General features: G+C 45.0%; 1 pseudogene; it reads left to right on the plus strand.

Moving 5' to 3' along the window:
- The first annotated feature begins 1,940 nt into the window (after window positions 1–1,940).
- LOC119512942 lies at window positions 1,941–3,157 on the plus strand (annotated as a pseudogene).
- Window positions 3,158–26,469: the final 23,312 nt, after the last annotated feature.

Here is a 26,469-nt window from a genome sequence, read left to right on the forward strand (position 1 = left end):
TCATATCCTTCTTGCACCTGTTACTTCCCTGCACTACATTAGGACTGGGTTGCAAGGTGCCTCTCTAGAAGCGCTGTACATCTAAAAAGAACCACAAAACCTTTCACTCTCTTTCCACTTTGTCTTTTCCATTATGCTTTTTCATAATAGAGAGCATGGAAAAGCTCATGACTGACTAGCAGATGTTTATCAGAAAAGCTCACACCCAGAATGTATGTTCACTCCTGTGCTCAGCGGCACAGGGATTATAAGATGCTAGATTAAAAATGATGTGTGTATTTGCCTTTGTGGGGTGGTCATTGGGGTGATGCTGAAGCATCTGTGATGTCTGGCAAGTATGTGTTGTGTCTGGGTGATGTTTGGACAGGTTTTGTGGTTTGTGTTTGTATGTGTCTGTGATGTGTGTGTGGTCTTTGTAGCACATTTTGTGTGTCATTTTTATGTAAGGTTTGCAGTGTGTCTGTGTATGTGTGTGATGTGAAATGAATATTAGTTTAAATTTTCTTAGCAAACTTTTCCTCGGGGCTGTGTAGCACATTTCTTCTGCTTTCCCCTGAAATGCCAGTCTGTTCTTGTGTTCTTTTAAGTAAAATAACATGCAGCTTTTTGACATTCATAAACAAAACCCCATGGTTTTTATCTGAGTCAAGTGCTCCCTGGGGCTTTGTTTTTTTTCCCCTCCTCCTTCCTGTAAATCCATTTGAAGTGTTGGAGTTAGAAGATGACATCTTGTTACATCATGTTAGACAGCACCATAATTTTTTCCAGCAAAACCATTTCCAATCTGGCTAAGCCGACAGAACTGAACAAAGACAGACAACCCAGCAGTAAATAAAGGATCAGCTCAGGACCCAGAAGAGTCTTGTCCCCAAGCCGGAGGCCGACTTGCCATTTTAAGTTGTAACTCCTTGGATTGGGGATGGTAAACCCACTCATGCTCACGGCTCTGCCAGTGACACTGTGCAGTCCTTCTCTGCTGGAGATGGGGGTGCCTGTTGGGAAAAGGGGGTGCTTGAAGAGGGGGAAGGAGCAAGAGGGCACACCTGCCGCTCCGCCTGAGGGCTTCTGTATGCCATGCACAGGTCAGGCGTGGCTCTTGCTTTCCAGCTGCAGCTGCTATATGTAGTCCTGTCTTTGTTTGCCTTTCCGCCTGTGACCCTGTGGCCAGCTCAAGATGCCTGTGTTTTCAAGTCCTGTTCTGTGCTGGCACTCAGGCTCGCCGCTGGGTCTGCATTCTGAAGTGCAGTGACCAGAGCTTCGGGTGGGCCCCACGCCCGGGTATGCCATACATCAGACGCGGTGTCCGGGCTCCCTCAACGCTGCCGTGTGCTGGGTGAGATCTGGTGCTGGCGTGGGAGTCGTGCTGTGCCTCAGACTTGCTGGAGTGCTGCTTGTAAACGGATCTCATTATGCCAGCCGGAAACTACCGACTGGCTTACTAGCTGTGCTGCCTAGATAACTGAGGCTCTGTAAGATCAGGGGCTTTAAGAACAGTGGCTCCAGAGCCTGGCCATCCAGGTCTGAGCTGTGTGGGGTTCTCTGAGCTTCTTCTGCCTTACACAAAGAGAATGCCCACCTGAAGGGAGACAGGAGGCTGAAAATGAGATCATGCCTGTGTGAGAGAATTCTGGAAACTTCCCTCCTCTTATATTCTATTATTTCAATTCCTCACACTTCTCAAAAGAATTGGCAAGGAAGGAGGGTGGGAGGCAATCAAGTTGCTTTGAGGAGAGAGACCTACTCTCTCGGGCCTTGTGGGAGTTCAAGTGGCTCCACTCCCCCATTCCTCTCTCCCTCAGCCCCTCTCCCCCAAAGCTTTGACCTCGCCCTCCTCCCGTGTCGGTGCTCCCCTTTCCTTGGAAGAGCGGCAGCTGGGAGGTGGCTCTTGGATAGTGAGTTGGGGCTTAGGGCGGGCCGGTAGGGAGGGGGCGGGCAGGAGGATGAGCTCCTCTGGCGTCGAAAGTTCGGGAAAGAACCTGCAGTACCGCGTGGATCATCTGCTGAGCTGAGCGCGGCGGAGAGCGAGCTGCAGGCGGGCAGCAGGAAGGGGGACCCCACAGAGCCCAAGCTGTGCGCAGGCCTGGAGGAGAGCTAGCGGGGGCTGTGCTTCCAGGAGCTCACCCCCAGAGGAGGTCCCCGGTGCTGGAGGTGAACGTGTCCGGCTTGGACCCCAGTGCCATGTGGACCTTCTTCCTGGCCCTCGAGGCAGCGGATGCTGGCAGGACGTGAACTGGGCGTGGGTGCCGGGGCCAAGGCCGAGCTCCAGGTTCTCAGCTGCGTCTGCATCCACCTGGACGCACCCAACTTTGGGACCCCCTGCGTGAAGGCCCCCGCCCCTTTCTGCAGAGCCAAACTTGCCCACACAGTCAATGGTGGGGGGCACCTCTTGTTAGTCTCCTTACATAAATATGAACTCATCATTCACACAGGGAGGGTGGGGGGCTGCAGTGGATGATCACCAGCCATTCCTTTCCTGAGACCCAGTTCATAGCGGTGCCAGCTTACCAGAAGGAGGAGATGACAGCTCTTAAAATTAAACACCACCCGTTTGCAAAAGCTTTCCTTGATGCGAAGGAAAGAAGCTATCGCAAAGATGTGCCTGAAGATCCCGGAGACAACCAGCCAGCTGGGTGTTCTCGATGAGGTAGGGTGGCTTATTCCAGGCACCAAACCACTCTGTCCACCTGCCAGCCCCCACCCTCGGGTTGGAGGTCCTCTTCCACGGCATGGCTGTGAAAGATACCCTGCCCTGAGGGACCACCATTCACCTCCCACCCAGTCAGTATACTCATTAGAAGAGCTGTCCAATCTATGCTGGCAGTTCATCTGCATCTGTGTGTTTATCCATGTTGCAATCTCATGTCAATTGGTCCAGCCTTGGAATGGTCCATGAGCCATAACCCCAGTCTACCTACTGGTTCTACTCAGTACCCCAACCTGTGGTCTGTGAGTGACACCCATCATGCCTGGTTCCCAGATGCCAGGGACATCCCCTGGGCAAGGGCCCAGTTCTTTCCAGGCTCCACTGCACACTCTGCACCCCTCACCACCCCTCACCCGTACGGTCTCGGCTTCCTGCTCCTCTGGGCCACCACTGGATGAAGGGGGCAGCACGGCCACAGACATTCCTGACAGCCAGTGGCATGCCTCAGCGTAAGTCTGCCTCCTAACCTTGTGGGCCCCCATGTCGTCACCTTCCATGTGAATCATGGCCCTTTTCTTAAGAGATGGACTAACATTTTTTGCTGTGGCAACCAAGCATTGATTTGATCGATGTACTATTAATGTACAAAATGGCAGTCTCGTGGGGCAGCAGAAGGAAATAAAGCTTTTAAACTTAATCTTCAATAAGTGAAGGACTACACCTTCTATTTTTAAAACACAACAGAACAAAAATAACCCACTACCACCATCACCACCTAATTCATCTGCAATTGAAGTTTAGTTGTTTATCTGCCACAGGTGAATTTAATTTGAGAACAATATATTTGGCCTAATTCACCATTATTCATAGCAAAATTAATGGTTTGCTAGGATCCAGAAATTTAATTTTTGTTTCATACAACATATGAATTTGGCACACCAGAATTTATAAGCTTCGCTGGACCTACTTTAGTGAGATAAAAAGCACACATTCAATTCTCTTCCTTGTGGCTTTGGAATAGCTTTTATGTCCCTTTTGTAGCAGTTTCTGTAGTTAGAAGTGAGCTGTTATGGACAGAACAATCTAAGGACAACAGATTTTAGTTGAAATGAAAATTTGCTCTTTCTACTAGAAAGTGTGTCACTTGGAACAGAGGTAGTTATTTTCTTGTATTGTTAAACCTAAAATTGTTCATATTTTTCTTCTGACAAAGTAGCCAAAGACAATCAGCAAAATGCATTTTTTGGAAAATAAAGGCAATATGCAAAAAAAAAAAAAAAATCTCTGGGGATAATAGAAAAAAAAGATTCCTGGGTGTGACTTAATCAACCAGCAAAGAGCCCTATAAATTGATTTTTTTACGTTAAAAAATGCACTAGATCTAAATTTAGCAGGTATTAGTATATACTCTAAATTTAATACAAGTCAGTAAAGATTTATTGAATACATATTATATGCACTCAATATAATAGACACCAGAGATAGCAAGAAAAATAAGCAGAGATAATTAAAACAAGGTATTTTATCACAAAAATGGAAATATAGATCAGTGCAGCAGAAAAGGAAATCCAGAATTCAATCAAACTATATAAATGTAATATGTGAAAATTTAAAGATTTGTTTAATAAATATTGTACCACTGGTAATAAACTTGGAAAGTGATTTATTTAGATCAATACTTTATATCATATACAAGAGAAAACTCCTATTGAACTAAGAATTATATATAAGTAGACAAATTATAGGGCAAAACTACAAGAAAATCAACATGAGGCTTTGACAGATCAGTGGAGAAATAATTTACTCAGTTTCAAAGCGAAAGAAGGAGTCAGCAAGATTGACAAAAACAAATAAATATTTTTGGAGCTTTCAAATAATGAAAATCATAACTAATATGAAATGCCAACAGAAGGCTAGAAAAATACTTTTATCAATCATGACAAGTGTATATACAGATATTTTATAAATTATTCATTCAAAAATATAAAACAAAATATTAAGACCCAAATAGGTAAATGAATAAACAATATGAATAAGTAATTTACAAAAGAGAAACTCTAGATGGCCTATACACTCAAGGAAAAAAGCTCATCTTTATAACCAAATAAATGCAGATTAAAGCAACATTGAAGCATCAATTTACTTTATTAAATATGGAGAAGTTAACATAAAATGTAATATCTAGTGCTGGTCAGATTGTGGTGACACTTGAGATTTGTACATTAATGGTGGCAGTGTAAATTGATACACTCCATTAGGAAAGTAGTATGACAGTGCATATCAAAATCCATAAAAATATTCACACCCTTTGAGCTAGATATTACTCTCCCAGGAATTTGCCGTAAGGAAGGAAATCAACCACAAAAGCTATGTGCTTGAAGTTAAGTATTTTGTATAAAAATGAAAACTAATGGTAAATTACATGCTCAGAAAAGGGGGCACCATAAAACTTATGATTATGAAATATTAAGAATATTAAGTAAGAAGAAATAGAAGATTTCAACAAGTAAAGAGATTGAATAAGTTATCAAAAAACCTCCCAACACAAAAGGCCCAGACCAGATGGCTTCACTAACGAGTTTGACCAAATTCTTTAAAGAATTAACACCAATCTTGCTCAAAGTCTTCCCAAAAAATTGAAGAGAAGGAAGCACCTCCTAACTCAATCTGTGAGGCAGCATCACCTTAATATCAAAGCCAAAAAAAGATATCACAAGAAAAGAAAAATTACAGACCAATATCTCTTAAGAATACAGATGTAAAAATCCTTAACCAAATACTAGCAAACTGAATCCAATAGCACATTAAAAGAATTATAATCCATGATCAAGTGGGATTTATCCCAGGAATGCAAGGGTGGTTCAACGTAAGAAAATCAATTACTGTGAAACACATTAAAAGAATGAAGGAAAAAAACCACATGATCATCTCATTTGATGGAGAAAAGGCCCTTGACAAAATCCAGCACCCTTTCTTGATGAAAACACTCAGAAAAATAGGAATAGAAGAAAACTTCCTCAACACAATAGAGGTCATATATGAAAAACCCACAGCTAATATCATACTTAGTGGTCAATGACTGAAAGCTTTCCCCCTGAGGTCAGAAGCAAGAAAAGGATGCCTAATGTCACCACTGTTATTCAACATTGCACTGGAAGTTCTAGTCAGAACAATTAGGCGAGATGAAGAAATAAAAGACATCCAAATTGGAAAGGAAGAAGTAAAAATAGGGAACTATTTGCACATAAATTATCCTATACATAGAAAATCCTGAAAAATCCACAACAAAGCTACTAGAGCTAATAAACTAATTCAGTGAAGCAACAGGGTAGAAGATCAATAAGCAAAAATCAGTAGTGTTTCTATACACTAGCAATGAACATTCTGAAGGGTTAATCAAGAAAAAAATTTCATTAACAATAGCAACTAAACGAATCAAATATCTAGTAATAAATTCAACTGAGCATGTAAAGGACATGTTTATGGAAAAAGACAAAACATTACTTAAAGAAATTAAAGAGAACCTAAATAAATGCAAGGACATTCTTTGTTCATGGATAGGAAAACTAAATATTGTTAAGATGTCAATTCTACCCAAAGTGATGTACAGATTCAGCGCAATCGCAGTCAAAACTCCTTCAGCCTTCTTTGCAGAAATGGAAAAATCAATCATTAAATTCATACAGAAGGGTAAGGGGCCCCAAATAGCCAAAACCATCTTGAGGAAGAATGAAGTTGGAGGACTTACACTTCCCAATCTTAAACTTACTACAAAGCCACAGTAATCTAAACAGCATGGTTCTAGAACAAGGACAGATATATAGACCAATAGACTTGAATTGAGGGCTCAGAAATAAATCCTCACATTTACAGCCAACTGATATTTTTAAATTCAATTTTATCGAGATATATTCACAAATGATACAGTCATCAACAGTGTACAATCAGTTGTTCACAGTTCCATTATATAGTTGTGCATTCATCACCACAATCAATTTTTGAACATTTTCACTACCACACAAAAAAAGAATAAGAATGAAAATTAAAGTAAAAAAGAATATGCAAAGCATCCCATATCCCCCATCCCTCCCTATTCATTTTCTTTTTGTCCTCATTTTTCTACTCATCTGTCCATATACTGGAAAAAGGGAGTGGGAGCTACAAGGTTTTCATAATCACATGGTCACACAAGAATCAAGGCTACTGGGTTGTGGTTCAACAGTTTCAGGTATTTCCTTCTAGCTATTCCAATACACTAAAAACTAAAAAGGGATGTCTATATAATGCATAAGAATAACCTCCAAAATGACCTCTCAACTCCATTAGAAATCTCTCAGACACTGAAACTGAATTTTGTTTCATTTATCTTCCCCTTTTTGGTCCAAGAAGGCTTTCTCAATCCTGTGATGCCAGGGCCAAGCTCATCCCTGCAAGTCATGTCCCACATTGCCACGGAGAGTTACACGCACGGGGAATCATGTCCCACATAGGCAGGAGGGCAGTGAGTTTACCTGCTGAGTTTGGCCAACTGATTTTTGACAAAGATGTCATGTCCACTCAATGGGTAAAGAATAGCCTGTTCAACAAACTGTGCTAGGAAAATTGGATAGCCACATGCCCAAAATCAATGTAGACAGCTACCGCACACTATATACAAAAATTAACTCAAAATGAATCAAAGACCTAAATATAAGCTCTAAAACTATAAAACACCCAGAAGAAAACATCAGAAACATCTCCTGTACCTTGTATTAGGCAATATTTTTTTAGACTTTACGTCAAAAGGAAAAATAGATAAATAGGATTTCATCAAAATAAAAAACTTCTGTGAATCAAAGGACATTATCAAGAAAGTAAAAAGATAACTTACAGAATATTTGGAAACCATATACCTGATAAGGGTTTGATATCCAGTTTATATGAAGAACTCTTACAAATCAACAGCAGAAAGACAAACAACCCAATTAAACAATGGCAAAGGAGATGAATAGAAGTTTCTCTAGAGAAGATACGCAAATGGTCAATAAGTACCTGAAAAGATGCTCAACAAAATTAGCCATTAGGGAAATAAAAGTTAAAACCACAGTGAGATACCTTTTCACACCCATGAGAATAGCCACTATTTTTAAAAAAAATGAAAAATAACAAGTGCTAGCAAGGATGTGGAGAAACAGGAGCACTTGTATATTGTTGGTGGGAATGTAATATGGTGCAACCACCACAGAAAACAGTTTGGTATTTCCCCAGAAATTTAACTATAGAATTACTATATAACCTGGCAATCACACTTCTAGGGTATATACCCAAAAGAACTGAAAGCAGGGTCTTGAACAGATATTTGCACACCGATGCTTATAGTGGCATTATTCACAATTGTGAAAAGATGGGAGTAACCCAAATGCCATCAACAGATGAATGGATAAACAAAATGGTATATACGCAGAATGGAATACTACTCAGCTGAAAAAAAGGAATGAAGCTCTGATCCATGCTACAATATGAATGAACCTTGAAGACATTAGGTTGCGTGAAATAAGCCAATCACAAAAGGACAAATATTGTATGATTTCATTTATATGAAATATTAGAATGTGCAAATTCATAGAGTCAGAAGTTAAATACAGGTTACCAGGGGCAGGAATGCCGGTAGGGAATGGGGAGTTAATGCTTAATTGGTACAGAGTTTCTGTTCAGGGTGATGGAAAAGTTGTGGCAATAGATGGTGGTGATGGTAGCACAACATTGTCAATGTAATAAGTGCCTCTGAACTGTATATTCGAAAGTGGCTAAAATAATTAATTTTAGGTTGTATATATGTTATCAGAATAGAACTGTACAAGGCAGAGTGAACCCTAGTGTAAACTATGGGCTATATCTAATAATGTAATTATAATAAAATTGTTTCATCAGTTTGCAACAAAGGCACCACACTAATGCCAGCAAAATGTTAATAATAGGGAAAAGTGTGTGTGTGTGTGTGTGTGTGTGTGTGTGTGTGTGTGTCGAGGGGAATATATGGGAACTCTGTACTTTCTTCATGATTCTTCTGTAAACCTACAACTGCTCTAATAAAAGTAAATAAATAAATGCTATATAGGTGTTAAAATAATTGCAATAAAAGGCTAGCATAGAGAAAACGTTTATGACAATAAAAATGAAAATATAAAATTTAATATTGTGTAAATACAATGATTATAATTACATGGAATGAGTTATGCATTTTAACAAAACCAGGAGGAAATATGCAAAAGGATGAAATTCTTTGTATTAGGGCATTAGGATAATGACTTTTTTCTTTTATTAAAATGTCCTTTAATTTTGCTATTTTGATTTTTGATTTAAAAAGAGTAAAAAATTCCCCATATTGATCTGCATTAAATTCTGAGTATATTCCTGCCTTAGTTCTTGTCCTACTTAGTTTCTGCCACTTTTGGACAGATCCCCTATCCCCAGCCCCTCCTACACCCCAGGGAAACCCCCAAATACCTGGCTGTCTATTGGCTGTCTGATGTATATAACCTGGGGTCACCACTACCCAGTCAGGAAACAGGGAAAGGAATGTTTCCTTCCCATCACAACAGCTCCAAATTTCCCAGATTCCCCCTTTTTATTCCTTAGCAGCAGTCCTCTGGGGCCCATGGAGGCTGCTGGGAACTGCACCTGCATCCAGCTTTCATAATGTGCTCAGCTGTTTCACTACAGCGAGAGGAAAGCCCCCACTAGCTGTTCACAAGTGCATCATCTCTGCATATGCAATCAGTTTGGAACAGGTCTAAAGAGATCACAGGAGGGAATTTAAGTGCTTTCCCTCTTTACTCTCTCCTGTTTTCTACTTCCCTTCTTAGGGCCAACTCTTTTTTTTTTTTTTTTTTGTAGATTAACTCTTTCACTTGCAGTCTTTTAGTGCCACATACTGTTCTAAGTTCAGACCTTACCAAGATGAATAAGACACCGTCCCTGGCCCCAAGGAGCTACTCTCTAGTGGGAGAGTGGACATTCAACTCAAATTCCCCTCATTAAATATGCTAAGTTCCGGGCCTAACATCTGGCAGCACACTCTGGGGAACGTGAAGAGGCTGCCGGACACAATTTGGAAATTCAGAGATGGTACGAGTAGGGGTTAGCTAGACAAAGAAGGGAGAGGAGGGCTCAGGCAGTGTGGAGTGGGGTGGGGTGGAGGACGCTCAGCATGGACAGGCAGGGCATAGCACACTTCAGGAGAACTTCCCGTCAGCCCACTGGTGCTTCTTAAAAAGTCAGTTGTTTTAGTGCCAGAGACCTAGATCAATTCCTTTTAATCATCCAGTTCTGCTAGAGAAAACCCCCTCTCCAACAAAACAGTTGGGGTTCCACCCATTTCTTGATCCACTTTTTCACTCCCATTCTCCCCCTTATGACTTCTGACATTGCTCTTTACTGCTCTAGTCTCCCTAAGTGTGTTTGCATCGATAAATCTAACCCCACATTTTCATTTCCCACAGCTGCCCCACCAGCCCGCAGCCCTGTATCTATCCATCTTTCTGAGGCCAGGGCAGAGAGGAGAAAGAATTCTCTAGGAAGCAGCTCCCATTGTCAGTGCTGAGCCCACTGGATGACTCATTTTCCCTCAACTTATGACGTACTCTAACCAGATGGACCCATTTGTGGAGGGCTGAGAAGTCAGCTCTCTTTCTCCTGTCTGTCCCTGTGCTTTGCTTACCACAAAGCAACCCATGAGACTTACCTTCTAACTATCTTTGGTTTATATGATCAGTTTAAAAGTCCAAGTGTTTTCCACTTGGTAAAATATGCAAACTTGGATGTTGCAAACTTCTGGAATGGATTCTGAGGTGTGTAGAGGGAAGTCAGATTGATGTATATGCTATGGTTTTAAAAACTCTTGGTTTCATCAAGTTTTCCAAATCCCAGGAATGAACTAAAGACCTTATTTTAAGTGATGAATTCAAGAAAGCAACAGTGTAAAAAAAATGAAGAATTAATTTTCAACATGGGTGCCAAGACCGTTCTACGGGGAAAGGCGGCTTTTCAACAAAGGCGGCTGGGTAACTGAATATCCACATACAAAAGAAAGAGTTTGGGCCCCTGCCTCACACCATATACACAAATTAACTTGAAATGAATCAAAGACCTAAATGTAAGAGTTAAAATTATAAAACTCTTATAAGGAAACATAGGTGTAATATTCCTCTTCACCACAATGGGCTCTATCCCTTTGCCTGGTGGATGGACCTCGCTCCTTCTTGAAAAGGCTCTGGCTTGATGGCTTGTTCACTCCAGCCCCACCATCCCCCAGGCTGAGAGGTCAGTGCTTCCAGAGGACAAAACCAGTGAAGAGGAAAAGAGGGCCCACCCTCTCCCCCAGGAGATGTCATTCCTTCTTGCTCCTCCAGCAGCTGGCTTTATTTGGCTTTTCATTGGATTGTGAACCCATTGTCTCCAGTGGAGGTGGGAAGGCAAGTGCTCCTATCAGAGGAGTTTGGTGCTTAATGAATGGTTCAGCAAGAAGTGCCAAGCAGAAAGCATTCTGGAAGGACAGAGATATTCTCAGGAGGGAGCCCCGAGACCCCCAGTGCCTCCCAGATGAAAACCTGACAGAGTAGTGGTCTCCTCCAGAGTGTGTATGGCTGATATTTGCTCCCCACTGTACTCAGCACCAGCCTATTTTATTGTATTTACTATTTTGCATTCCCAGAGCATAGCTGATTCCTTGTATATATGAGTGGAGGGGGCAGTGGCAACGTCCCTAAATAGGCCATTCCCTAAAGCTAGGAATAATCCCCCTGTACCAGAAATCCAGTTTGATGAACTATTCAATGTCCCCCAAGTCTCATATGCTTGAGGGACGTCAGGACAGGGAGACAGCTGGCCTCAGGCAGCTCTGCTCAGGAGAGACTATCTTCCTATCCAGGAGTGGATCTTGTTAGCAAACGAGACCCGTGTGCCTGCCTGAGTCTGGGCCTGAGACCGGGGGATCAGGCAGCATTGTAAATATGTACCCCTAAAACTCTGGATAAAAAGGAACATGCATCTAACCCTGACTTCTCCTTGAACCATCTGATATATATAGTTTTCCTAATCAAAGAATGCTCAGTGTCTCTTCCACGCTCTGTAGCTCTCTGAGAAATAAAGGTTCTGACAGAATGGACAAGGACTGGATGTGCAGGGGATGGGTCAGTCTGTGCTGGGAGGGGGAAGGGGCCTGAATTTCATTACTTGGAGAGGTCAGGGGGGTCGGTGACAGTGGCAAGGAACAGATTTTTCCAGCCGCTTTCAGGCTGCGAGTTGCACTGCATAATCTGAATGCTTTTATCTGTTTCTGAAAATAGACAGGAATTTTTTCCACATGCTGCTCCAATCTGACTGTGGAGACATGAGGGAGGATGGCAGGGAGACAGTTGAATGTAGGCCAGTAAGCACGTTTTGTGACCCTCCTCCCCCTGCCCAATAACCCCTCTCCATATTGTCCTAATGCCTCTTGAAGAAAGAAATCAAAAGTCCTGCAAATACTTTTCCTTCTGAATTGTATACAGCTTCTGGTACACTGCACTATCGTTTCTTACTTTTCCTTAGATATACTGGAGACAAGGTCTTTGTGAGGTCATAAGTACCCGTCCAGATGCAACGGTTCCTTGAGTCTGTACAGAATGACATGTGTAGGAAACGTAAATGGAGCAGAAAGAAGAAAACGGTTTTATCAGAAATTATATGTACAGTTATTACCAATTCCACAGATCGTATTCTCTGCCTTTGTCCTGGATTGAGACTACAAAGAAGCATCACAAATTATCCACAAGGATCTTCTGGAAGGTTAACTCTGGATTAAATCAGACTCCACCTCGCAGCAGCTGGGCCTTCTCACTGAAGATCAAAAGGATCTTGAACCTTCCGAGTGAACTGCTGTCAAGTGAACAGCAGGGGAATCTCTACTATTATTTACACAGCATTTTCTTTTCCAAATTATGTATTGGTGTCTTCTTGTTACAAGCTTATCTTATAAATATGGAAACTAAGGCCCAGGCAAGGAAAACTATGTTTAGGGTCACATAGAGAGTCAGAAGTGGATCTTGGAATGAGACAGAACTTTTTAACTCAGATCAATTTATCTAGATACTGCCCCTACTTATTTCAACACTTCTTTTTCAATTGCCATTTACCCACTCACCAAGCACAAGAAGTTACTTGTGCTGAGCATGCAGTAAAGAAAAGCGGTTTCATTTGTTTTACAACCTGCAGTTTCTTGGGCCCAGAGAAGACTGGTAAGAGTCTTTGAGGCTGGTAAGTTTGGGGAGCTTATTTGCAAGGTTCTTCTAAAGTAGACCTTGTTATGAATGGAAGCAGGAAAAAAGTGCCAGGGTTGTGTAATGTCCTGTATCTCCAGGACTCTTTTGTTGCCCTTGTGACCAAAGAGCCCCATGGTTACCTCAGGTACCAGTGAGGTAGAAGAAGAAAGGGCAGAAATGCCAATGCCCATAGTCGTCTACTGCAGACTGAGGTCCCTTCTTAGAGAGCCCTCTTGTTGGAGGCTGTGCCCAGGAACCACAATTTGTGAATCAATTTCTTAAGTTCCAGAGCGTGCCAGTTGTCCAATGGAATGCCTCCTTCGTCAGCCCCTCAGGGACCGCACGCCTGGCACCGCAGTGTTGTGGCAACTGCTGCTGTCCTCGAGGAAGGTGACTCCAACATGCTGTGTGTTTAAGGCTGGTGTCCCCCAGTGGGTGTCAGCCACTCGATCCCCAAGGAGAAGAAAGGAGGGAGTGGCAATAGGAAGCAAAGGGAGTGGGACAAAGAGATGAGAGGGAGTGTGACTGGAAAGAAGACAAAAGAGGGATTGAGAACATAATAGTGAGGCAAGCAACGGGGTTTGAAGGCAAGTAGGCAAACCACAGAGAAAGGGAGAAAAGGCCCAGCAGAGAGAAGTGGTCACATACTGTCACCTCCACCTGCAGCACCACAAGCCCCACGATGGACCTGGATGAACGGTCTGTCTCTCCAGGCACCTTAAGCATGACTTTAAAGGAAAGAAAACAGGAAGTTGGTTGATTTCACATCTTTGGAAAAGAAGAGGTCTGGCATCTGACTAATCCAGCTCTCCTCCAAGCACCAAGACAGATGGCATCATCTGGTCCTCAGTTATAAGAGGCTCTGGTTTGGTGGTGCACGGGGCTAGGTGCTTTATCACCATCACAATTTACTTCTCCAGGTGGGCAGAACTGCAGCTCTTTTATAATAGCAAATAGTTCCACAGAAAGGAACACTGAAGTACAGAGAAGAGTCAGACTTTTAAAAGGATACTCATTATAAGAAACACAAACAAATAAGCAAACAAATAGGCATTGTTTGCCTTGATTTTGGGCATCAAAAAGATGCAGGCTTCCATTCTGCCTTTGCCACTTTGTGACCTTGAACAGTTGGTTTAACATCTTTGATGCTCTGTCTTTTCATCTATACAATGGGAAAATAATACTTACCGTGCAGGGTCCTTGTAAGAGATGGGGATAAGATGTGTTCAGTAAGAGATCAATAATGGTTAGCTATTATTCTTCTCCAATCTTTTGGCTTCTACTGGAAGTATGAGGACTAACTTTTCCAGGGAGCCTTTTTCTAGAAATCCCATCTCCCTCGTTATATTTGTTTTGCAGTATTTTGGAAAGGAACTTCAAGAGCATTTGATCCAAGCCATTTCTTTTTTGGATGAGGAAACTGAAGTCCAGAAAGGTGAATGGCTTACATGAGGACCCAGTTGATTCGACTTGGTGGCAGAGGTGAGACGGGGGCCCTTGGCTCCCTGGGAAGTGCTGTTTCCTCCTCACGTGCCTGCCTACCTGTACACAGGTGGCCCTGAGAGTCCTCATGCATCGTCAAATGCATTTTTCCTATTAAATTGCTAACTGGACAGTACTTGTCTGAGATGAGTCTTCAGAAGAAAAGACACAAGTTAAAAAAATGAACCAAAGCTACCACTCCTTGTTACCCCCCTACCCCCCACCCCCAGATTGTGCAAAACCAATCAACTCTCCATCTCTTGGTGTTAACAGAGGACAGCAGAGAGACCTAGGCTTAAAAGTGTCCTGGTGGTTCCGTTCAACCTTCACACGAGGCTTTTCCTGCCTTCCGGGGAGGAGCCAACAGCGGTGATGTGTTGTCATGGGATGCTCGGTCCAGCAGCCTTGGCTTATGGGAATCTATCCAATGACAGTGCAGGAAATCAGCTAAGTCCTCTTTGCCAGTAAGAAGGTTCAAAACTGGCCAGACCCTCAGGGACATCCGAGCTATTAATGGAAAGTGAATCAACTCTGAGGCCCTTAAACACCCACATATTATAAACTATATTTCCATAGAGCTTGGAGCACTCGAAAGCCTTGTGGAAAGAAAGAACAGGGAGTGGGCCTCATCCTAGGCCGTTGCTCTTTTATGTCAGGAGCAGGATGGATATTACAGGGCTGGGAAATCTGCAGAGAGAGAAGGCGAGGGCAGGGGATTGAGGACCAAAGGAGAGAGGGAGGAAAAGAGTACTCTGAGCCCACTCTTGCTTCAAGGCTGAGTTCAATCTCAGGCCTCCCTTTCCCTTCATTTGGTGCAGGGAAGGGAGGGCCCGAAGTGGGTGAAAATGAAAGGGAACTTCATCCCTGCCCCTTGCACAAAGGAGCTCTATTCCCATGTTCAGGCAAGACTTGCCTTTTAGAAAATTGGGTGTGTCGTACCGATTGGAGCAGAATCCATTTCCCAGATGCCAGCTCAGAAGGTTGACTCCTCGTCATCCCTCACCATCAGTGCAGTGGCCTGCACGCTGGCCAGCTGTTTCCAAGGCTGTAATCCAGAAGCCAGGGGCACCTGCAGTCAGCCAGTGTCCCACCGAGACTGGGCCTTAGGAGGCTTGGCTCCCAGTCCCAGCGAGTGCCTGTGAGCTTGGGAAAGGGCAGATCAGCCCACCGAGGGTGTGGGAGGGGTGATCTGAAGCCCAGGGCCCTCAGCAGTTCCAGGCCAAGAGCTTTTCCCTTTCTTTTCCCCTAACAATCCCCCGGACACTCAGTGCTCAGTTTCACTCTTCATGCTCACGTAAGGCACCAGATCCAAAGACTGCAGCTCGGGAGGAAGGCTGCCTGTCCACTCCTCTTCTTTTTTCCTGCATACACACACATGCACACACACATGCACACGCAAGCGTGTCTGCAAGATTTCCACTCTTGACTGACTCTCAGTGGAGCCTCATTTCCTTCCACGGCAGGGCCCTGGGAGCCCCGCTCGAGCTGGTGCGTGCTCTAAAAATATCCGTGTCCGACGTGATGAATGGGGAGGCATTTGCTCTCCTTTTCCTGCCTCAGCATCGGGGCCTGAATCATGTTGGGAAATGACATTCTGTTAACACAAGCACTTTTGTTTCCTCCTGTGCTCTCTCCCCATCCGGCAGGGGCCTGGCTAGGATGGGCTTTCAATTTTTAAAGCCTCCCTGGGGGTCCATTCAACAGCCCATCCACTGACATTACGGAAGGCTGGAAGGCTGGAAGGCTGGAGAGAGAAGAGCAGTGCAGCCTCCTGTGCCTCCCGGGGGATGCTGAGGACGTGCTGGGGCAGAGCCAGCCAGACACCCAGGCCAGGAACGTCCCTGGGGGTCAGCTCAGCACCTGGCTCCGGGAAGCCACCCACTGGGCGACCAAAGAAAGGAAAACGAAGTTCCATCCACAAGTGACCCTGATGTCGCCCAGGATTGGACTTGTTGTCCAGCAGACATCTCAGCAGGGCACGGGAAGCATTTGGGGAGGCATCTTTTAAAGCTCTTAAAACCTTGTGATGGACAAAGCCTGTCCCTCTGCCTTGAGAAAGACCATTTTTGATAGCATTTGTTTGGGTTTGGGCCAAACAAATTTATAAGCCATCCCATCCCAGTTTATAAGCCGCTTGGGAGCCTGCGATTCTCCGGAGCAACAGATTTGACAGCTCATCCCTCCAACAGAAACCAGCTCCTCCTGCTAAGCCTCTCTTCTCGGCCCTAAGCATCATTGCTATTTTTCTGCTTGGATTTGTATGGAGTCTTGGTTCAACGAGACCTTTGAAATGATCTTTTTGACCCTGTATTGAGCAGATCCTCTTAACCTTCCACCTGTACTCAAACAAAATGACAGAAGTTTTTGGCTTAAGTACTAAACCCATAAATAATCAGAAGTCTGGGAAATGCATATTTCAGTTCCAAGAGAGTTTCATTGTTTGACTAGGACACGCGGGCTGAGGCCCGGAGTATACAGTCCAGAGGTCAGGAGAGGCTCCCCGGCTGGCAGTGAAGGAGGCAGGCAGAGAGACCCCCTACAGCTGACACTCGAGCCCAGGAGACATGAATGTGCTAAAGCTGCAGAAGACACAGGTTCATGTAAGCAAGAGGCTGAGAGGAGGAATCTCTGGGGCAGAGAGAGGGGCAGACACTAAAAATGGGGGCACAGAGGCACAGCACCCAGGTGACTTGTTTCCCACTGGGTCCTGGAGGCTGCTGGGGGGCGTGGAATGAATCTGAAGTTGGGAATGAGGAGACATTGGCTTCCACTGGGGCTCCACCGTCAGCTCCCAAGGTGACGTTAGGTTCTTCATTGCAAAATGAGGAGGCAGGACGGATCTCTAATTCTGTAGTGCTGACACACTTTGTATTCGCAGATGTAGGAGGAATCAGCTGATAGGAAGAAAAGTCTGCTCTGTGGTGAAATGCCCCAGGTAGTTGCTAAAGAGAAGGCTTCCCCTGCCCTGCAATTGCTCAACTCCTCCCCAATTACCCTTTGAAACGGGTCTAATGTGCTTTTTTCTTGGGAGGCCTGGACTCCATCTTGGTGGTTAGAACCTCCCTTAAATCCCACCCAACACCTCCTGCTCTCCCTCCTTCCCTCTGCTTCCTCTCCCAGCTGCTCTTAGACCCTCTTTTCCCCCTCTTGTGTTCTCTGGCCACTGAGCAAGTGGGGACCCTTCTCTCTGGGTTTGCTGGGCCTTCAGTAGAAGTCAGGTTGGACTTGCCTCCAGGAGGTCCCCTGCCCCTGAGCAGGGCTAGTCCCTGGTCTCCAGCTCACAGATACTTTTGCAGAGGAGCGTTCCTAGTTTTGTGCACCCCTTCCGCATGTCAGCTCCCCTGAGGATCTCTGTGCTCTTTCCTTCTCCCCAGACTTCTTTCATGGCCACTCCCTGAAGGCCTTTCCTGACTCAGCTCATACTCCTTTCGTTCTTTCCTATGGTTCTTGTTTGGACACATGGCTTTATAAATCTCCATCTTCATGGTTTTGCCCCTTCTCCAAGACCCTTCTTTTCTATTTTTCCTCTAACTCTTCTACGGATCACAAGGGATAACAGAAAGGGATTACCGAGGGGAAAGAGATCACGCAGACCTGAAAACCCTCCCTACCTCCCCAGTTGTATCTGTTGAGGAAGGGTTCCCATACAACCTCCAAGGGTCTGGGGGAAGCTTCACCCACTACAGGTTAGGGTCACTAATAGATCCCCGGGGACTGTCCTGGAAGTCTCCAAAGTGGGAACAAAGGTCATCTACAGGATTTTCATAGAAGTTATCAGAAATTTGCACACTCATTACAGCACTGCATTCCTAGGCAGTGCTCGTGTCTGCTAAACCGGCCCTGTCTGTGGGAGCCACCCCCTTGTGGAGGGTTAACTGCTTGGGGGCTTTTGATCTGCGTGTGAAAAAGCATTCAGGGTCACCCAGCAGGCAGCCCAGTCTGCTAGCTCTCTCCTTTTCTTCTCAGTCTCTAGAGGGGTATCTAAATAGTCCTGTTCTGAAGGATGCAGAGAGAAACTATCCTAAAATTAAAGGGCAAGGATGTCTTTTCTTTTCCATTTTTTTTTTAACTTGGGCCCTGCAACTTAACCTTTCCCTCAGTGGGGTAGGCTTCTAAGGGTAGCCAGTTTCACTGCTGTAAAGATAAATGAAAGGCCATGTGGGTGTGAGAATACCTCCTTGGGGTATGGCTGGTGAGTTGACAAGTTGTTTTTTCCAGGGCACAGCCTTCCTTCATGCCAGGCCCTACAGTGGATCCCTGGCCAAGGAGAAAACCCAACAAGGTGGACGAACCCCAGAATGGGCCTCCACTTCCCAGGCACGGCCTGCCAGCATATGGTGGATATGCGCAATTAGTAATGCTTTTGAGGATAACGACTTAGTCTCATGGAAAAAGGAGAATTGTTCCAAGATAATGTCTGGTAAACTTTGACATTCCACCCTGAAGTGATCCTACACTCATGTAGAATCACTGAACAGCTGCATGATCATATTACAGAATCTTCTTCAAGAGCCAGCTTGTCATTGAATCCATCCCCAAATTCCAGCTTCCCTCAAACAGAAAAGGAGCCCTGATGTGGCAGGAGCCAAATCAGCCAGATGGAAGAGAAGGGTAGATTGCCAGGGTTGGAAGGGCCCTGGGAGATGTGTTGGCTCAACTCCCAGGCATTTTGTACACAAAAAAACTGAGGTCCAGAGAAGGGGAGAGCATCCCCCCCAAAGTCATCCAGTGGGAGAGGTGGGACAAGAGAATGGAACTCCCAAACCCCAGCACCCCTAGGCCAAGGTACCCAGCCACTTCTTAGGGTTGTGCAACCCTCCCTGACCCCATTCCTTAAAGAACCTCTGACTGAGGATCTGGGCCAGAGGGTCAATGATGGAAACTCCTCAGTGTCTGTGTTGACAGAGTCTGCCAAGAGGAGAAATCTTGCTGTTCTAGAGGGGAGAGGAGAAGGAGGTGTTTGCAAAGTCCAGAGTTTACTAAGCCATAGATTCAAAGTTAAACAGGATGTAGCTAGTTGCTTAGACCTCTGACCCAAGTAAGAACCAGTTTCACTGATTCTTTTCAGAGAATCAAATGGAAAAGAGCAAATAATGGTTCATCATTCCACAGCAATTCTGCAAGGGATAAAGTATGGCAGAGAGATTACTTCATAAAACTCAATTTATTCAGTTTTTCTTTTTTTCCAAGATCATGTCCTATCTCTTGGGTTGTAGTTAATATAACTTTTCCCCCTTAAAAAAATCCTCTCAATAAAATGTTGGCCAACCAGTGAGGGTTCTACTAAGTGTTATTGAAACTGTATTGGATGATGAAATCCAAAAGTCTGGGAATCGTGCAAGTTGTTGAAAGAATGTAAGCCCTAAACATGGGTTCAAGTCCAGGTCCAGCTATTTATTAGTTTTGTGACCTTGGAAAGCTTCTGAACACTCAGTTGCAGTTTCCTATCTGTGATACAAAAAGCCCTCAAAATAGTGACTGACTTGTGGTGAGTGCTCACAAATGTTATCTCCCAGCTCAGAAATATTTTATCTGTGTTTGCGTACGTGCACATGTGCACCTCAATTGCGCTAGATCTTCTATGAAAAACAGGAGAACTTTAATAGCCTTTACTCTCAAAGAACTAAAAATTTTGCTGGTAGGACAGTCTACCTGACCAGAAATCATGAGAGAGACATGCAAAAGTCTAGCATATCTTTCCTTCCCCCCAGCTAGTTTCTTTGGTTTGGTAGTGATGACAGAATTTTCAGACATTGCTTTCCACAGCTTACATTATATTGTTTTTCCATGGCTGGTTTTCAGTTTATATGAAGGCTCCCTCAAAGCTCATAAAGTTCCCTTTAAAACCTCATAAAATTTCACCTGTGGATGTTTATTGCCCACAGGATGTGAGCTATGTCCGTTTGGTTTTGATAAATTTACCATTATTAAACCTGGGCTCCCATTTCCCACCAGCCTTATGAAGATGGCTGCCTTCTGATTTGTCCGCCAGTGAGGAAATATTTCATCTCTCTTGGATTGAGAGGCTCAGTTTGATTCTTACTTCCAGGCAGGCTCCTGAGGTTCCGGAGCTTGCCCCGGCTCTGGGCGGTGGATGTCCTCTGTGTGGTTCTCTCCCAACTCCTCCCAGAGGCCATCCCCAGGATCCGTCCACAAGCGCTTGCTGACGTGCCCAGTGAAAGGCTTGTGAGAGAGAACAAGGATGTAAAAGATGTTTCCTGCTAAAGTCAAAGCCAACGCTCAAGTGCATTAAAACAACCCAAAGTAATTCCTTATATTGACCCCAAATTCATCTGCATGGGACATTTACCCATTGGCTCTAGTCCAATATGATGGTCCTACAAATATTTGCAGAAAGATATCATGTCTCTCCTTTAACCATCTCTTTCCCTGGACAAGCACCACCACACCACTGAATCTGATTTTAAAGACCTGGTTTCTATACCTCTTGCCTTCTTGGTTGGTCTTGGGGTCCTCATTTGTGTGACTAAATCACACTGGAGTAAGCAAGAGTCTTTAGGGGTGTGTCTGATTCTGCCTGACCGTAGAGAGGCACTTCAGGGGTAGCCAGAGAGTGCCCGAAGAGCAAGTGCAGAACCTGGCCAGGTAAAGGTCAACTCTGGGAAGTCCACACAGGCAGGCAGAGCCCCTGACCAGAGAATCCGGAGCATCCAGGAGGTCCAGACTGCAGACTCGGACTCAGGGCAGAAGTACAGAGATCCGGGCTGGGAGCATGTGGGAGGAGGTGGGGTCAGCTGCGACTGGAGGCACCTCATGCCTAGGGGATACTGGGTCCTGGAGATGGTTGACATGTGGGAGGCTCAGGGAAGAAGCCAGCCGGGCAAAGACCTGTTATTTAATTCTAAGCTTCGACAGAAGGTGGGGCCAGAGCTGTTGATCTATCCCTTCTCTGTTTTACTGGGATTCCTTTGCTTGGAAGTACAGAAACCCAACTTCTCCTGTCTTAAGCACAAAGGGAACTGGTAGGTTTGCATGATTTCCAGGTACTGGTGCCCAGGGTCACTTCTGCTTCAGGAACTGTTGGACCCAGGTGACCCTCTCCCAGCTCTAAGTTGCTGTTCCTCTCAGACAGATGTTTCCAAGTGGTAGCTTCCAGCAGCTTTTTGTTCATTTCCCCCCAGCTTCAAATTCAGCTGAAGGAGAGCTACTGTTTCCCAAGAATTCTGGTGAAAAGCCCCAGAGTTGGGTCATGTGTACATCCCAGGAGCTCTGTGGTGCAGGTATAACCATGTACAGTGGAGAACAGTGGAGGGATGTTTTCCCAGATGGAAACGGGGGTGGATGCTGCAGAAGCGCAGACCATCATGCAGCCATTCTCTGGATCATCTCTGAAGCTGTGGGGAAAGGCCCGAGGTGTGGCCAACAGTGGATTTACTGGGAAGCGAGTTGAGGGTGGCTACCAGCTGGAAGACTGCCTCTTATAGACAAAACTGAGCCCAGCACCTCAGAGATGGTCCAACCAGTGAGCAGCCCAAAAGGACTCCATCGTCACCATTGTGGACCCTTTCCTCTAGCTGAAGCCCAAGCCTGGGCTGCACATACCCCCACCCTCACCCCCCACCCCTGCCAGCTTGACACTCCTGCTGGGCACTCAGGCAAAGCCCTAGATCCTCTGCACATGAATTGGCCTTAAGCCACTCTGTCCCCATCCTTTCTCAGCTTCAGGGGCATATATTCAGGATTTTGCTTTTAGCTCTGTGGCTTTCCAACACCAGGGACATTTTGTGGGGTGGAAAAATAACATTTAAACCAGTCTTCCCATCTTTCTCTTCCTCTAGAAACCATCACAGCAAAGCCTTACCATAATTTTAAAATTCAGGGCTTGGCTCGTCTTGGGACGCCTGGTGCTTTCTGGCTGGAAATGCCAGCCGCCGACTCAGCTCAGCCCTGACATCTCCCCTGATCCTAGTTTCAGCACCTCCTTTCTCCTTGGGAAAGGGGCTGCTCAGAGCAGGGGCTTCTTGGAGAGTGAGTGACTTCCTCGCCACCCCCACTGCTCCCCAGGCCAGCCTGCTTGCTTCTTTTGGGACAGCACAATTCTGTCCTTGCCTGTCCTCCCCTTCAACTCTTCCACTCAGTGCTGGAAATTTTCCTGACAAAGTAAAGACGAAGGTGACAAATCATATATGGGTCACATTCTTGTGTCTTTTCCTGCTCTTGGCTACCCCCAGGCTAGAGTCTGGAAAACGTCAAATGATTCAGCAAGTAAGCTGAACGGGCTCTTCATGCTGCACGTTGGGTGCCAGGGAGCAGAGCAGCAGCTGAGGCAAGAACCGGACAGAGTGGAAGAGGAGCTTAAAAAATAAAAAAGATAAAACGAACCCAACCATAGCTGAGGACTCCCCCACAAAAGTATTTAGGGAAAGTGCTCCAGGGGGCACCCACGTGGGGCTTTCGATCCTTGGTTGCAGCTGGAGGCCCGGCAGGGCTCTGCCCACAGGATGGGACCAGTCAAAGCTAACAGGACCCCACTTGGTTCCCTGGGGCTTCCTCCTCTCTGGGGCCACTGAACAGGGAGCAATGGGATTGGGAAGTTGGGGCAATTGGGTTGGGGCTTAGCCAAGCCTCAGGCATGGTCAGGTGTTACTTATCACAGGTGAGGAGCTATGGAGTAGAAGCCCTCCTGGGAGCATGATTTGCACCCTGCACCCCTGCGTGTTCTTCAGCCTGTTCCACTGGCTCTGTGCACTCAGATGGCAACAGACGGCCACAAGCTTGGTCTTCAGGGGCCCGCAGCTTCCTAGCATGGAGAAGGCTTGCTGGGCCCCAGCCAACTCCACTTTTCTCTGTGAACTCCCAGGACCTGCCCCAGCACCCCCACCCTGCACAGCCCTGGTCCACTGAGCTCCAGGATCCTGCCCTGTCTTAACCAGAGGACCCTTTCCTGGTTGCCCTGGGGGCGGGCTCTGGAGTGGGACAGTCTACTCTCTTACCGTTCTCTTCCCAGCAAATGAGGAGCATCAACTCTGTTCCAGTTTGCTAATGCTGCCATTTTGCAAAACACCAGAGATGGATTGGCTTTTATAAAGGGGGTTTATTTGGTTACAAAGTTACAGTCTTAAGGCCATAAAGTGTCCAAGCTAAGGTATCAACAATAGGGTACCTTCACTGAAGGATGGCCACTGGCATCTGGAAAACCTGTGTTAGCTTGGAAGGCACGTGGCTGGTGTCTGCTTGCTCCCAGGTTGTGTTTCAAAATGGCATTCTCCAAAACATCAGCTTCCAAAGGACGTCTTCAAAATGTGTCTCTCAACTGCAGCTCTTCCAAAATGTCACTCTCAGTTGCTCTGAGGTCCCTCTGTTTCATGAGCTCTTTTTATAGGACTCCAGTGAACTAGTCAAGACCCTCCCTGAATGGGTGGGGCCACATCTCCATGGAAACATTCAATCAAGAGGTCCCAACCTGATCAACACTAGTACGTCTGCCCCCACAAGATTGTATCAAAGAATATACATTTTGGGGGACATAATACATCCAAACTGGCACAAACTCTGTGCTTTGTTTCCTTCAGGGCCGCCTTCTTTCATTCACAAGAGCCTTTCCTTATTTCAACAAAACCCTCCCCATAGACTTCACAAGATTTTCAAAATTTTTGAATTTGGAAGTAAAATAAAAACTGAACACTGATGCTTTCCGCTTTGCACTCCTATGTGAACAATGTGAATTCTCCCCAAAGTGATGTAAATGTCTTGGGGAGAATTAAGTTGGAGAAAGTGTAGAAAAGCCCAAAGGTTGATATTTCAACATGCAATTACATTTCATTCTCATCGGTTCTTTGCAGCCAAGTAATGCAGCAGCAGAAAACTGGTCTCCACCAATAATCGTTCTTTTCTCTTTCTCTTTTTTTTCTTTTAAATAAAAGCTTTTTTGAGGTATATTTCACATATCAAACAATTTACCCATTTAAAGTGTATGATTTAGTGGTTTTTAATAGATTCTCAGAGTGGTCACAAATAACTTTATTTACAAGCAGTGCTTTGGGAGAGCAGACATGAGGGTAATGGTGGTTTTTTGTTTTTTATTTTTGAATTATACAAAATGTCCAATTCAGATGAAACTGCCCAAAGTAAAATCCAGCCCACAGATGTGTGTCAGGCACCAGTGCCACATCTGCTCCTTTCTGGTTTAGAGCAAGAGGGAAATTATATTCGTTAAGTGCATGCTAATGAGCCCAGCCCTTGACATAACTTTTTATTATGTAATCTTCACAAGAAGATTTTCTCTATAGAGAGCATATTATCCCCATTTTTTTCAGATGAGGTAACTGAGGTTCAAAGTCACCCAGTTAGTAAGTGGCAGAGCTGGAGGTTTAACCAAGGTCCGTGTGACTCCAAAGCCATGCTGTCCAAAGCTCTTTCTTCTGCCTTAGGTTGCTTCTGAGGGCAAAAGATGTCATGGAAGCTGTTGTAAAAGGGCCCTCAACTTCCAAAGGCTTAGATTCTGAAGCTCCTTACAGTTCTGGGAACCCCTGAAAGGAAAGATATGCTGTAGGCTGGTGGTTCTCAAAATGTGGTTTTGGGATCACAGGCTCGTCCGCTATGGCCGTAGGTTGACACTCCAGAGGTTTGAGAAGCCTTTCCTGATCCCCTCCACCCAGAAGGACAGATGACATGGCCTAGCACCATGAGCCCAGATCATGAGACCCTGGGTGATGAATGAGCATTTCCAGAATGATCCCAGTACCATCCCCAGTCCTGGGGACCCAGCAGCAGAGGGGAAGGCTCAGGAGTTTGCTCCTGGAGCATCCCCCTTCTGCACTGGCCAGAGCAGGGGAGAGCCAGCTCTGCCTGGATGGCCAGTTAGCTCTCTGCCCTCAACTTCTCCCTCCTTCCTTGAACCTCTTGAACCTTTTTATGTCTTTCCTTATGCTTTCCTGCCTCCCTCTTTGGACTTGCTTTTGTTTCTTTCTGTTCCAATAAAGACCTCATGGCAAAGATTAAGAAGATTGATAGTACCCAGTGTTGGCAAGCATATGGCAAAACAGTCTCATTTACCATTGGTGGAAGTTTAAAATAGCACATCCCTTTGGACAACAATTTTAAATGGGCATAATTAGTTCATGGAATGGATACCATGGAAATGCTTCCACGAGTGTGCAAAGATAAATCTACAAGGTTGCTTGTTATGGCATTGTTTATAATAGGGAATATTTAGAAACAACCCAAAAGTCCATCAGTAAGGGACTGATTACATAAACTGGTGCATCTGTATTAAAAAAAATACTAAGCAGCCATTAACAGGGGAACACACTCTAAATTTTCATAGATACCCGGGATAATTTATATATGCCTACAGCAGTAGGCATTTTAGAATCTCTAACATTTATGAACAACTTACTAAGTTTCTGACACATCACTTATTTAATCCTCATATTCGGTATTATTACATTATTATTGTCCCCATTTTCAAGTAAGGCTTTAAAAAAATGTTGTAAATCTTGCCCTGGTGCCACACACCTAGCCAAGTCAAATCAAGTGGCCAAGCCAAGACTGGAACCCAGATCTGTGTCCCTCCTAAGATCCCCTATATAATCCCATTTTGTGGAAAATATGAGGAAAATATATGTATGTCCTTATGTCAGCACAAGTGCTGAGTAACTGCAGATTTGCTTGGAGAACTGCTATTTATCCTTCTCGACTCCTCAGCTGTTTAACTTCTCTCTTTCCATCCCAGGCAGATTTAATCATCCCTTCTTACATTACTCCAGATCCACTTGTGCTCACCAGCTACCCCCCCATCAGCCTCTCTCTCTAACATGGATGTTGAAGTTGATCACCGCTACTTCCTTCTGTGTGCTGTCCTCTGGGGCTCAGTCTGGAGGATTTGGTTTCATATCCCCAGTGCCTGACACAAAAGAGAGAGATGCTCCAGAATCCCTAAGGAGGTTTCAAATGTAGCTGAGCCAAGATTCAGTCAGAGTCAAGGCATCAGAACAGTTCGTCACTGCTGCTATTCTGGGGGACAGGCCTGAGGGTAGACCAGGGGTCCAAACCCCAGTTACTCTTAGGCTCTCTGAGCCCCAGAATAAAGCCTTCCACAGG

This window comes from Choloepus didactylus, chromosome 17 (assembly GCF_015220235.1).
Source record: "Choloepus didactylus isolate mChoDid1 chromosome 17, mChoDid1.pri, whole genome shotgun sequence".
In the NCBI taxonomy this organism is placed as follows: domain Eukaryota; kingdom Metazoa; phylum Chordata; class Mammalia; order Pilosa; family Megalonychidae; genus Choloepus; species Choloepus didactylus.